At 42.6% G+C, this 13,438-nt stretch overlaps 1 protein-coding gene across 2 annotated transcripts in view; it reads left to right on the forward strand.

Moving 5' to 3' along the window:
• ATG10 (autophagy related 10) overlaps positions 1-13,438 on the forward strand; it is a 224,877-nt gene that overhangs the window by 195,748 nt on the left and 15,691 nt on the right. The window lies entirely within an intron of this gene.

Below are 13,438 nucleotides of genomic sequence, written 5' to 3' on the forward strand. Positions count from 1 at the left end.
TGTATATTGTACTCTTGGATTGATTGATTTATTCTCAGCCTCTTTTTTAGGATTTATTTGTTTTTTTTTCATCACACTCATACAATCCTAATCAGGCTCTGACAATCACTTAGCTAGTGGAGAGCCTTTTGGGGCTCATCACAGCTACTTAAACGATAGGTGATATTTTCCTGGGGTTGAGCGCAGTTTATTACACAGGTTTTCTTGTGACACTGTCCACTTTGGCTTTTCTCCCTTATCTGTGACCACTGTGTGCATCGGATACTGCGAAACACCAATCCATGTATCAGGGAGCTGTGCTCCGTTTTGTGGCCAATCGCAGCAATCACATTTCTAGTAGTAAACAATGGCTGTCATTCATGACACTATTGCTTGCTCTTGTGATCTCTGTGATTGGTAACAGTAATCACATGGCACAGGGCCAATCACAGCAGCCCTGTACCATGGGAAAGCTGCCACAGCTATCATAGCACTTCGTAGTTCTCAATGGCTGAGTAAATGCAGCCAAAAACTGTCAGAAATGATTGCTTACATAGCGATCATGGCTGGCTGTATAAGCAATCATATTGCAAGAAAAAAAATCACAATCACTTCCCCAGAGTAGTACAGTGTCACTATGGTAACACTGCACTGCTCCGGTGACAGTATTAAAAAATTTTAAAAAAATGGTTTTTTTTCTTTTTTACATACTGTCACCAGAGCAAGTGCAGTGTCACTGTGGTGACATAGTATTGACGTGGCAGTGATCATATACAACGCCTGGCTGATCTGATATCACTGTATGTCATTGCTGCCAGCCTTTGCCTCTGTCAATCAGTGTCTGTAATCACCAGCATACCAGTAGCAGTGTCACCACATCAATGTATGCCAGCAACAGTGCACCGAATTGTCATTGCACCGGTCCCAGTGTCACCAGACCAGTGTAAGACAGCAGCAGCATTCATTAGTGCTGACACACTAGTCCTCAGTGTCACCAGACCGGTGAAGCCAGTAACAGTGTTCCTGATCACCACAACATTGTAGTGTTACCTCTGCCTGCCACCTGTACTAACCCTGGCCTATTTATCGATCATGTTTCTGCCTGTTGCCTGGACCAATCCTCTGCCTGTTTGCTTACCATGTCTCTGCCTGCGGCCTAAACTGGTCCATCTGCATGTATGACTGATATGTTACTGTGAGACACCAGTCCCAGCCATCTCCTATGGACAACTGCACTCCTGGAACCACAGAAACTCTTCTGTTATTTATTTCTTCAGCCTCCTGGACTTACTGGCCACCTAAAATGCAGCCACATACAGTAAGCTAGGCATGCTTGGCTTATAGGAATTGGTACTGCTATAGGTGATGCTACACTAAGATATATTCCCTGATCACTTGTATAGAGGTGACCAGGGGCAGACTGACAACTCATGGGGCCCCCGGGCAATAGGGGTTCATGGGGCCCCTGTGTCCTTGCCCAAACTCAAAAAAGCCTATAAAAAAGGTACCAGGGGCATCTCATGGGGCCCCCTACTGACCCCGGGCAGTGCCAGAGTTTCCAAATGGTCAGTCCGCCCCTGAAGGTGACCATTACAGTACATTGGTTTTGACACAATTGGTTGATTTATGTAATACACAAAATGCAATGTCCACTACATAATCAGCACAGACAGTGAAAAAGTCTAAAAAATGTTGTATCGCCATACTAAAGAGGAGTAGTAGAAAATGTTTTGGGTTGTAATTCTAAGTATGCCCATGTTGTGCATGAGAATTATCTTACTAAATTAACAACTTTGTATAAAAAAGCATTTGGCAAAAAACAAAGTATTCAAAAGACTCCCTGTGCCTCTTAAAAATACCTTGGAGTGTTTACTCTCCAAAATGTGGTAATTTTGTGGGTGTTTCTACTGTCCTGGTGTTTCTGGGCCTCTAAACATGTGATTGGTAGTCAGATAATTAGATGAGTAATTTATGCCTCTAGAATGTCTGTAGGTGTTCCCAAATTTTGGTCCCCTCTATGTGGCTAGGCTGTGAAAAGACCTCATGTGATATCACCGTACTTTGGAGAAGTAGCAGAATGTGTTTCAGGGTGTAATTCTGAGTATGCCTGTTATGGCTGTTAGAAATATCTTATTAATTGACAACTTTGTGTAAAAAGAAAAAAAAACATGGCCGCACGGCATAAAATACACCTGTATTTACAGCACTTGGATTCCTAAGGGATATTTCTGTCCATATCACTGTATTACGAAATAAGCTATGTGCCTATAATCTCGTCGGTACTCTAGATTACACACACATGCACATGTACAGATTTGCAAGAATGTAACACTTTCGCATACTGTATGTCCATGTACCTGTAATAAAGAACACCTACTGTATGTTTACACAAGATTATAAAAACCCCTTAAAATTATAACTAAAAGCAAAACTTTTTTTAGTTTTGGATAGAGTGGAGAGGGATTAGAACATCTTTCAGGTTTTCATTGCTGTGTATGTCTCCATTAGGGAGATTCACCCTCTTTTCACCCTTCCTATTTGTCATGCTTACTGGTATCATCGAGAGTGACTGTAAAAGAAAATGGCAAATGTTGGGTTGACACCAGAACAGGAATAGAGGGTACATTTTCCAACTGGGATACTTGCTCTGGTGACCACTCATTTCCTGTTTTTGTTATAGGACCAAACGTGAAGGGAAATCTCCACAATGGGAAACAAATAGAATAAACTGATGGGTGTCACAACTCTCCCTTGCTCTATCCAAAATGAAAAAAATAAGTTTTGTCTTTTAGTTCTTTCATTTCAAGAAAATTAATGAAAGGTATCGCTTTAAAATGGATATCTGAATTTCATGTCTAATTTATATTGTAAGCAAAACAAATGTGCAATTGATCCACATTGCAACGTGCAATAAATTTAAATAACATGAAAGTGTCCCCAAGTTTACATCCTGGAAACCAGAAGTGATGAAAATGCTTCTCGCTTCCAGTTACCTATACCATAGAGCTCATTGGGGACTTTCTGGTCCTCGACAAGTTCTGTGGCCAGCCGGTGGAATCTCTGACTTTCATTCTGGTCTCACTAGTGGGACGGTACAGCCCAGAGAGGGCTGTAAAAGTCATCCAGTGGCTAATTAGCTGCTAGGATGGCTTTTGCATAAATGCCGGGATGATGTCTCTAGCTGCAGGCATCATCCTGATATAACCACTTAAAGTCAAATGATGTACATATACGTGATTTGGCGTTAGGGTCCATTACCTCTGGTGAGTGTCTTGCAGCACTGAGGAGAGCACTGAGAGTACTTTTATTACCTGTATTAAGCACAGAAAGGCACTCGGAGAATATTTACTGGAGAAGCACAGAGACTTCATATGCACTTTATTTTTTCAGCACTTTATTTTTTGTGGACTTATTCACAATAATTGATAGACGCTTTCATGCTATATAAGTTTATTGCACTTTGCGATATAGATCAATTGCACAATAGTTTTTTAGATTTATTTATTGATTAGTACCGTATTTTTAGCACCATAAGACACACTTTTTTCCCCCCAAAAAAGGGGGGAAAATGTCAGTGCGTCTTATGGAGCGAATATGGAGCGGCCGGTCCGGTATTTCCACTGCCGCCGTGTCAGAATACCAGGCCGGCCGCTCAGCTCTACAACGGGACCTTATAGAGATGACTGCTGACCTTTGGGGAGGGGGGGGGGGGGGGAGCGGGTACCTGAATTTGACAGATACCCGCTCCCACTTCCGTGGAGTTGTTCTTTCATCTTACCCGTTCCTCTATCCAGCGGCGCGGTCTTCCCGGCTTCTGTAGTGTGGCCATGACAGCCGGGTGCCAAGTGCGCATGCGCAGGAAGCGGTGCTTTTTGTGAATGGTAAGGCGGCACCTGGGACACATGACAGATCCCAGAAGCCGGCGGACCAATCACAAAGCGCAAGTGCTTCTCGCTCATGCGCACTGGGCACCCGGCTGTCATGCCGAGCACCATTACAGAAGCCGGGAAGACAGCGCACGGCTGGATAGAGGAACAGGTAAGATGAAAGAACAACTCTGCGGAAGTAAGAGCGGGTATCTGTCAAATTCAGGTACCCGCTCCCCCCCCTCCCCAAAGGTCAGCAGTCATCCCCTGTACTATCCACAGTCTCTGGTCATCCCTGTGCTGTCCGCAGTCTCTGGTCATCCCTGTGCTGTCCGCAGTCTCTGGTCATCCCTGTGCTGTCCGCAGTCTCTGGTCATCCCTGTACTGTGTCCGCAGTCTCTGGTCATCCCTGTACTGTGTCCGCAGTCTTTGGTCATCCCTGTACTGTGTCCGCAGTCTCTGGTCATCCCTGTACTGTGTCCGCAGTCTCTGGTCATCCCCTGCACTGTGTCCGCAGTCTCTGGTCATCTCCTGCACTGTGTCCGCAGTCTCTGGTCATCTCCTGCACTGTGTCCGCAGTCTCTGGTCATCTCCTGCACTGTGTCCGCAGTCTCTGGTCATCTCCTGCACTGTGTCCGCAGTCTCTGGTCATCTCCTGCACTGTGTCCGCAGTCTCTGGTCATCTCCTGCACTGTGTCCGCAGTCTCTGGTCATCTCCTGCACTGTGTCCGCAGTCTCTGGTCATCTCCTGCACTGTGTCCGCAGTCTCTAGTCATCTCCTGTACTGTGTCCACAGTCTCTGGTCATCTCCTGTACTATGTCTGCAGTCCATTAGTTCAGAATTTTTTCCCCCTGTTTTCTGCCTCTAAAACCTAGGTGCGTCTTGGAGTGTTTTCACTCCAACACTGGTATAGGCAAGCAGCTTAAGGGGTTTTTACACCTAAGCGCTGATGTGTTATATTTTCATTTGATTGACGCTACTTCCATTTCACCCTCCCCTCTGACACCAGTGCATTTTGCCAAATAGACAAAATTTGACAGTTGTCTCCCAATTTTCAGTAAAACTTAGGGGGGGGGGGGGGGAAATCACAATTTCGCCTATTCATTCTTATTAGAATGAAATATTATTTCCCCATTGATTTGCACACGTTCTTCTGGCATTTTACTCATGCTATAAAAAATGTGTCTTTGTTTTCTTTGTTTTACCTTGTTTGCACAGCAGTTGAGCTATACTTATTTTTCTGTCTATAATTCTATCATGGCTATGATGCTACAAAACATAATCCCCACAATCCAGTCTACTATTACTATTGGTAAACTAGAGAAAATGAACATACTTTCTAGTTGTCTATATGGATCCATGACTGCTATCCACGTTTATCCACCAAGTAACATCCAGTCACTTCTATGTCTACTGGACTTTATGCACAAATTACATTTTGTATTGGAAGATGCCTGTTCTCAGAGGTGGAGATTTTGTGCTGTGAACAGCAGATGGTAGTATAATCATTCAGTTCTGTATTATTTAGCTGAAAACTGCTTATTCTGCAATGTTCATTATTTGCATCAGCATTTTTTCCTGGGAATTTTGTGTTTATTAAAAAAGGGTTCTATAGATCACAGTACCAGGCAATATAATACTGGCTCTCAAGGCTAGATCTCTTTTTGAATTTTAATAACATGACTGAGCCCACAGCACTGCATTGCACAGATAAGAGTGTACTTCAATTCTTCTGTATCAAATTGCATAAGAGGCACCTTCATCCAGATGTCCAGCATCAACAGGCATGGATTGTCTGGATGTGTTGAGCTTTGTTATCGGTCTATAATGAAAATGAGGAGAATAGATATAAGACATGGGGAAAAAGCGCATGTATTGCAGTTGTACTAAATGTGTTTTGTTTTTTCGCTTTGGCGTGTACCTTTTTTCATTTTCATTTATATATATTTTCCCATAACTGCAAATGGTATAAATCGACTTTGCATGCATCAAAGGCCTTTACAAATCCAGGTTTTACCTTATAAACATACCAGCAACATCATCACTGTTCTATACATAGCCTCTGCAGAGAGTAAAACTGTGGGAGGGACCAAGAAAGCTCCACCCACTACAGAAAACAGAACTGGGCTGAGAAAAGACCAGTTACTCTGGACAAGGAGACAGTAGCAGTGACTAGTATTTATTACAGAAAACTCCTGCACAGAGGTAAATTTTTATACTGGATCACTGCACAGTTCTGAAAGAGATATAAAGGTGAAACTCGAAAAATTAGAATATCATGCAACAGTTCATTTATTACAGTATTGCAACTTAAAAGGTGAAACTAATATATGAGATAGACTCATTACATGCAAAGCAAGATAGTTCAAGCCGTGATTTGTCATAATTGTGATGATTATGGCTTACAGCTCATGAAAACCCCAAATCCACAATCTCAGAAAATTAGAATATTACATGCAATCAATAAAACAAGGATTGTACATAGAATAATCTCGGACCTCTGAAAAGTATAAGCATGCATATGTACTCAGTACTTGGTTTGGGCCCCTTTTGCAGCAATTACTGCCTCAAAGCGGCGTGGCATGGAAGCTATCAGCCTGTGGCACTGCTGAGGTGTTATGGAAGACTAGGATGCTTCAATAGTGGCCTTTAGCTCTTCTCTATTGTTCAGTCTCATGTCTCTCATCTTTCTCTTGGCAATGCCCCATAGATTTTCTATGGGGTTCAGGTCAGGCGAGTTTGCGGGCCAATCAAGCACAGTAGTCCCACGATCATTGAACCAGCTTTTGGTGCTTTTCGCAGTGTGGGCAGGTGCCAAGTCCTGTTGGAAAATGAAGTCAGCATCCCCATAAAGCTCGTCTGCGGAAGGAAGCATGAAGTGCTCCAAAATCTCCTGGTAGACGGCTGCATTGACCCTGGACTTAATGAAACACAGTGGACCAACACCAGCAGAGGACATGGCTCCCCAAATCAACACAGACTGTGGAAACTTCACACTGGACTTCAAGCATCTTGCAGTGCGTACCTCTCCATTCTTCCTCCACACTCTGGGTCCTTGGTTTCCAAATGAGATGCAAAAGTTGCTCTCATCAGAAAAGAGGACTTTGGACCACTGAGCAACATACCAGGTCTGTTTTTCTTTAGCCCAGGTAAGATGCTTCTGATGTTGTTTGTTGTTCAGGAGCAGCTTGACAAGTCTGTGTGTGGTGGCTCTTGATGCACTGACTCCAGCCTCAGTCCACTCCTTGTGAAAGTCCCCAACACTTTTGAATGGCCTTTTCCTGACAATCCTCTCCAGGCTGCGATCATCCTTGCTGCTTGTGCACCTTTTTCTTCCACACTTTTCCCTTCCACATAACTTTCTATTAATGTGCTTTGACACAGCACTTTGGGAACATCCAACTTCTTTTGCAATTACCTTTTGAGGCTTTCCCTCCTTATGGAGGGTGTCAATGATGGTTTTCTGCACAACTGTCAGGTCAGCAGTCTTTCCCATGATTGTGAATCCTACTGAACCAGACTGAAAGACCATTTAAAGGCTCAGGAACCCTTTGCAGGTGTTATGGCTTAATTAGCTGATTAGAGTGGGACACTTTGAGCCTAGAATATTGCACCTTTTCACAATAATCTAATTTTCTGAGATTGTGGATTTGGGGTTTTCATGAGCTGTAAGCCATAATCATCACAATTATGACAAATCACGGCTTGAACTATCTTGCTTTGCATGTAATGAGTCTATCTCATATATTAGTTTCACCTTTTAAGTTGTATTACTGCAATAAATGAACTTTTGCACGATATTCTAATTTTCTGAGTTTCACCTGTACAAGGCACATCAAGATTCAATTAAAAATACACATGATTTCTGTATTTAGACAATATTTGCTTATCCTGGAGCTCAGCGTAAAGAAAGTGTTACCTTATTCTAAGTGCTAGTTGGGTTATTTTTGATTATCACACTTAAAAGGTAACATTTGTAGCTGAAGAGGAACCATATGGCATTAGCATTGCTTTTAAAATGAATTAACAAACGTTCCTTCTCCATATAATTAAGAAGAAAACTTCTATTGGAGCATGTGCATTAAGGTTACTTTCACACTGATCCGCCACAAAAATGCATAGTCGTCTTTGCTGCGCTTTCTGAGCGTTTTTTAAAGGACACGTAACTTAAAAGTATAAAAACCTACATAGATATACATTCACATACATAGGGAAACATTTTTCTTGAGCTTTTCAGGTGCTTTTTTTAACGCAAAAACGCTTCAAAAACTCCTCAGTGTGAAAATAGCCTAACTAAGCAGATAAACATTTTTCAGGTCTCTTAGCACCACTCAGACCATTTTCTATTTCAGAGTGTGGCATTTTTCAGTATAGAAAATTGTTACAGATCCCTGTAAATCTGACATAAAATATGGGATGTGAACTATCTGCAGATATCTCACAAGCTTGGCTCTGCTATTGCAGGGATTACACCACACGAGCAGAGCCTGCAGAGACAGCAACCCTATCTCTTCACTCCCACACTCAGCTGAGCAGGAAGGTGGGCAGATGGATCAGAGCAAGCAGCTCCCGCTGGACCGCTCTGTCTGTGTTGAGCAGATCGCTCCCTGTGCCCCTTTTGTTATTTGGAACAGCATCTGCTTTGTTTTCTGAGCTTAGAAGAGTGGTGAAAGCGTAAAGGCTTCACCACTCTGTTAATTTCTCAATAATGTCTGAGTACTGTTCTTTGCCAGCTGTATATATTGTTGTTCTTTTTAATAGTAGATAGGATACTTGCGTTTTTTTTTGTTTTAATTGACCTGGAAGCTGCAGTGGTCTGTATGTTCCAAACCATTATTTTAAAAAGGCTTGCAATGATTCTCCTAGCACTGTTAATAGTTTTTGTCTAGAACAGGGGTCTCTAAACTTTTCAAACAAAGGGCTGGTCTACTGTCCTTCAGACTTTGGGGGGGGGGGGGGGGCGGATTGTGGCCAGTGAGGGTAGAAAATGTCCCGAGCTCTGCATCAAAGAGAATAAACATGGCCTTAGGGTTGGTGGTCAGTAAGAGGGGGAGTACTGGCCCATCAATGATATTAGTGAGGGAATAGTAACCCATCATTGTTATCAGTTCAATAAATAGTGCCCCATTGTTGGTGTCAGTGGGAGGAATAGTGCCTCATATCTTTCGGAAGAATAGTGCCCCAAGGGCCAGATAAAGGCTAGCATCTGGCCCTTGGTCCGCAGCTTGGAGATCACTGGTCTAGAAGGATACCTCCATTAGATTCCCTAGTTATTTTGACTTGTGAGGAAGATCAAAGACATTAAAGATAAACTTTGGGCAAACATTATTGGGGCATTAGAATGGTGCCAAATAACTTGCCTCTAATGATACATGCCCCATTTGTAGTTGCTGCTTCATTCCTGACAACGTTTAGATTTGTGCACCCCTTGTAAGCTCTGAACTTCCACCACTGAAGCTGATATTTGGGGCTGAAGTCCAACAAGGACAGCCAGTCGCTTGCTCTGCCATTTTTCCTTTCATAAAAGAGCTTGTGTTCTTTACAAAGAATTAGACATTCTGTGATAGGACAAGGGGATTGATGCAATCTTCCACTTCCACTGTAACTGCTGAGCTCCAGCCCCCACCATATCAGAGGATATGTCCATATTGCCCTGCACTTAAACGTCCTTACACTTACGTGTCCTCAGTAAAGTAACACACAGTGAAAATTGAATGTACATCTATTACTTTGGATAAGCATAATCATAAATGTAATAATTATTACAAGGCAATTGTGTTTTTCATGACTAAGCCCTGTAGGAGTGACAAAATGTGTCAAGGGGAGTGGCCTGGGAGGAGCCTATGCTGATTTCCATTTGAACTTAAAGCAGAGTTCCACTCACGCTGTCAAAAAATAAAAGTCAGCAGCTACAAAAACTGTAACTGCTGACTTTTAAAAAACAGCCACTTACCTGTCCCTCGGTCCCACGCTGTGTCCCCTGCAGCCTGTTTCACCAGCTGTCCTGTATTCCAGGAGGCCGGCATCTTCAGTGGGCACCCGGCTGTGATAGCTTGCGGCTTCACAGCCGGGTGCCCACTGCGCATGCGTGAGTAGTGCTGCGCTTCATGAATGGTCCTGTAGTCTTCTGAGACCTGTCACATGTCCCAATAGACAACAGGGAGGACACCTTCCGCTTCCAATCGCCTAGGCAATCGGACCAGAAGTGGGAGCGGGTACCTGTAAAATTCGGGTACCCGCTCCCCCCTGCCCCCCAAAGGTGCCAATCGTTCATGGGGAGCAGTCCTTAAAGCGGAACTTCCTCTTTTCGGTGGAGCTCTGCTTTAACATATGGGCTGTCAGGAGTGTGGCATCTCTCTGTTTAATGCTATATAGCGGGCTTGGATGAGATCCTTGGAACTCAATGAATGAATGGTGATTGGTGTGGCGCTCTAAACCACTAAGCGGGGTCGCGTTGTTTTTCTCTTGTTAGTCTGCTCACATCAATAAACTTGTAACATGGTTCTCATGCATTATGAAGTTGGGCTTGATTGGAAAGGTTTCATTTTTACTTTTTGTCTAGGATACAATTCCAGACTCCTAAAATGTCGTATCTATGTGGCAAGAAGCAACAAAACACAAATATATTTCACTAGAAGGATCAGTCACTTTTACATCAATGATGAAAATAGGAAACAAAGCCTCATTACCAAACTGATTCATTCACTACCCTGCCTAATAATAAGATGTTTCTTAACAAGGTGGACCTATACTGCATTTACGAAGTTTCAATTAAAAGTTGATAGTTTTCAGTTTTTTTATGCCTGTTGTGATATCCAAACTGTGAAAACATCCAACCTAATTTCATTGACTTTCGCAGCCAAATTCAGTATTCAAAAGACTTGATTAAGACCAACAGGGAATATACTGTCAGAGACTCAGCTGGAGATTGAATGATGAGAAACGGATGAATCTCCTAGAGGATAAACATCTTCATGTTTTACATATACATTCGTGATTAGATTCTAATCTCACTTTTTATTTTAACTGTTTAGGTTTCATTCACACACTTGTGCGACTTGTAATGCGCCTTTGGACGCATAAGGTTGCATGGCAAGTCACAGCCCATTGTTTTCAATAGCATCTGTTTAGATCTATGTGACTTAAAGTCGCAGTGACTTTGAAAAGGTTCCTGCACTACTTTGATGCGACTTGAGTGCCAGAAAGTGTAAAGTCGCATCAAAGTAGCATTAAAAATCGCACTGCAAATTCTGCCACTTTGGAGTCGCACAAGTGTGAATGGAGCCTTACTATCTTTCCATCTTGGGGTCTGATGGTGAAGCAGCAATAACACATCAAAAACTAGGGGCTCTCAGTTGGTATTATGCATTATGCTCAATTCACAAAGCTTTAACACAGGGATAGGGACCTTTCCTTTAGCTTTAGATTTCAAATGTCATTGAATTCCACTGAAAATAACTGTCACTTTTTGAAAATAAGTATACTTATCCTAGTGTGTTAGATTTGTGAATTGAGGCTATTGTCTGTTCCCTGGGAATATTTAGCTCCCACCTATCAATTCACAAAGCTTTTTTCAATAGGTGAAGCAGGTGTATCTGTTATGTTACAGAAGCAATGCCAAATTGCTAGATTTTACTCCCTCCTGGGTCCCCATCCCCTTCGTCCTTTAGTAAACTTTAGAATTTATATTATTATTCTCATAATTAACCACTTGCCTACCGGGCACTTCTACCCCCTTCCTGCCTAGGCCAATTTTCAGCTTTCAGCGCTGTCACACTTTGAATGACAATTGTGCGGTCATACAGCACTGTACCCATATGACATTTTTATCATTTTTTTCACACAAATAGAGCTTTCTTTTGGTGGTATTTAATCGCCGCTGGGTGTTTTATTTTTTGCGCTATAAACGAAAAAAAAAGCAAAAAAGGTTTTTTTGTTTCTATTATAGAATTTTGCAAACAGGTAATTTTTCTCCTTCACTGATGTGCAATGATGAGGCTGCACAAATAGGCAGCACTGATGGGCGCTGATGGACAGTGATTGGAGGCACGGATAGGCGGCATTGATAGGCAGCACTGCTGGGCACTGATGGGTGGCACTGATGAGCAGCACTGATGGGCGGCACTGCTAGGTGGCACTGCTGGGCACAGGTGGGCGGCACTGCTGGGCACAGGTGTGGGGCACTGCAGGGCATCGGTGGGCGGCACTGATAGGCACTGGTGGGTGGCACAGGTGGGCAGCACTGCTGAGCACTGATGATCAGTGCCCTGATGATCAGTGCTGATCCCTTTGCTGACAATTGCCGGTTCTTGGCAGTACTTTCCTCATGCTATGACAATGTGAGAAAAGTGCAGCCGATAACCAGCAACTGTATTTACCCGGTGATCTGCTGATCACGTGGTAAAATGCCACCGTGATTGGCTGTTTACCATATGACATGATCAGCTGTGTCAGTAGGACACAGCGAGCACCGGGTGCACGCTGCTGGGGGGGGGGCACAGGGGGCATGTTCTGAAATGATGTCCATGGACGTCGTCCCGGAACCATACAACCACGCTGTAGCATGGTTGGTAACTGGTTAAAGACAGCACTACCAGTCTGCCCCCTATTTAAATATAAAATAAAAAATGGCCTTACATTGGAAAGGAAGCAAAGGAGATTCCAACATAACAAAGGTGTTTAAAGCGGAACTTCACTCTCTAAGTCAACACTATTTTTTATTTCTTCACTCTCTAAGTCAACACTATTTTTTATTTCTTCACTCTCTAAGTCAACACTATTTTTTATTTCTTATGCTGCAAGCATTAATAAATAGATATGAAATCATATCTTATTTACTTGTTTTAAACTTTTTTCAGTTACCTCCTGGTTTCCATGCCTAGGCAAATGATGTCATGCAATCCAAGAGTCTTCAGGAGGGGAGGAGGAGTTTTCTCAGCTAAGCACACACTCCTGCCTGCATGCTTGAGCTAAGGGAAGATGGATTCCAAGAAGTAAATGCTACATGAATCATCTGCCCTTATTCAAGATGGCCACAGCCAAAATTGCTAGGGGATGATTTCTCAGTAAAATAAAGCATGGAGACATGGATGGATGGGGGAGTTTGCTTTGAATATTAAAAATGACTTAAATAGCATTTTTTAGTTGCAGTGTATAACTGGAGTTCTGGGAAGGTGACTCCTCATGGTTCTCTGCTTACATTAACAGTAACCCAATATTAGTTCTGTTACTTAATATGGTAAATGGCATAACATTACATTATTTATATATATATATATATATATTTAATTTTAAACTAAATAATAGTAAAAACTTGTACCAAGCAAAGTAACGGGGAAGTAAATATTCCATATTTGCGTTCTCCAAGGTCTCCAAAACCCTTATCCACCACCAGATTACCTGAGAAATACTCAGTAATTCGGGGGTTTTGGGTACTACATGTTCTATGAAGAACACAGGATCTTTGAATAGAGGATGGTGGATGATTGACAGCTCAGACCCCTCCATTCACAAATCCTGTGTCATTCATAGAAGCTGTAGTATGGCTCCTATGAATAGTGGAGCTGGCAGGAATAGTTGAGATCTCTTGATA

Source organism: Staurois parvus, unplaced genomic scaffold (genome assembly GCF_062004578.1).
Source record: "Staurois parvus isolate SC_StPar_1 unplaced genomic scaffold, SC_StPar_1.0 ptg000618l, whole genome shotgun sequence".
In the NCBI taxonomy this organism is placed as follows: Eukaryota; Metazoa; Chordata; class Amphibia; order Anura; family Ranidae; genus Staurois; species Staurois parvus.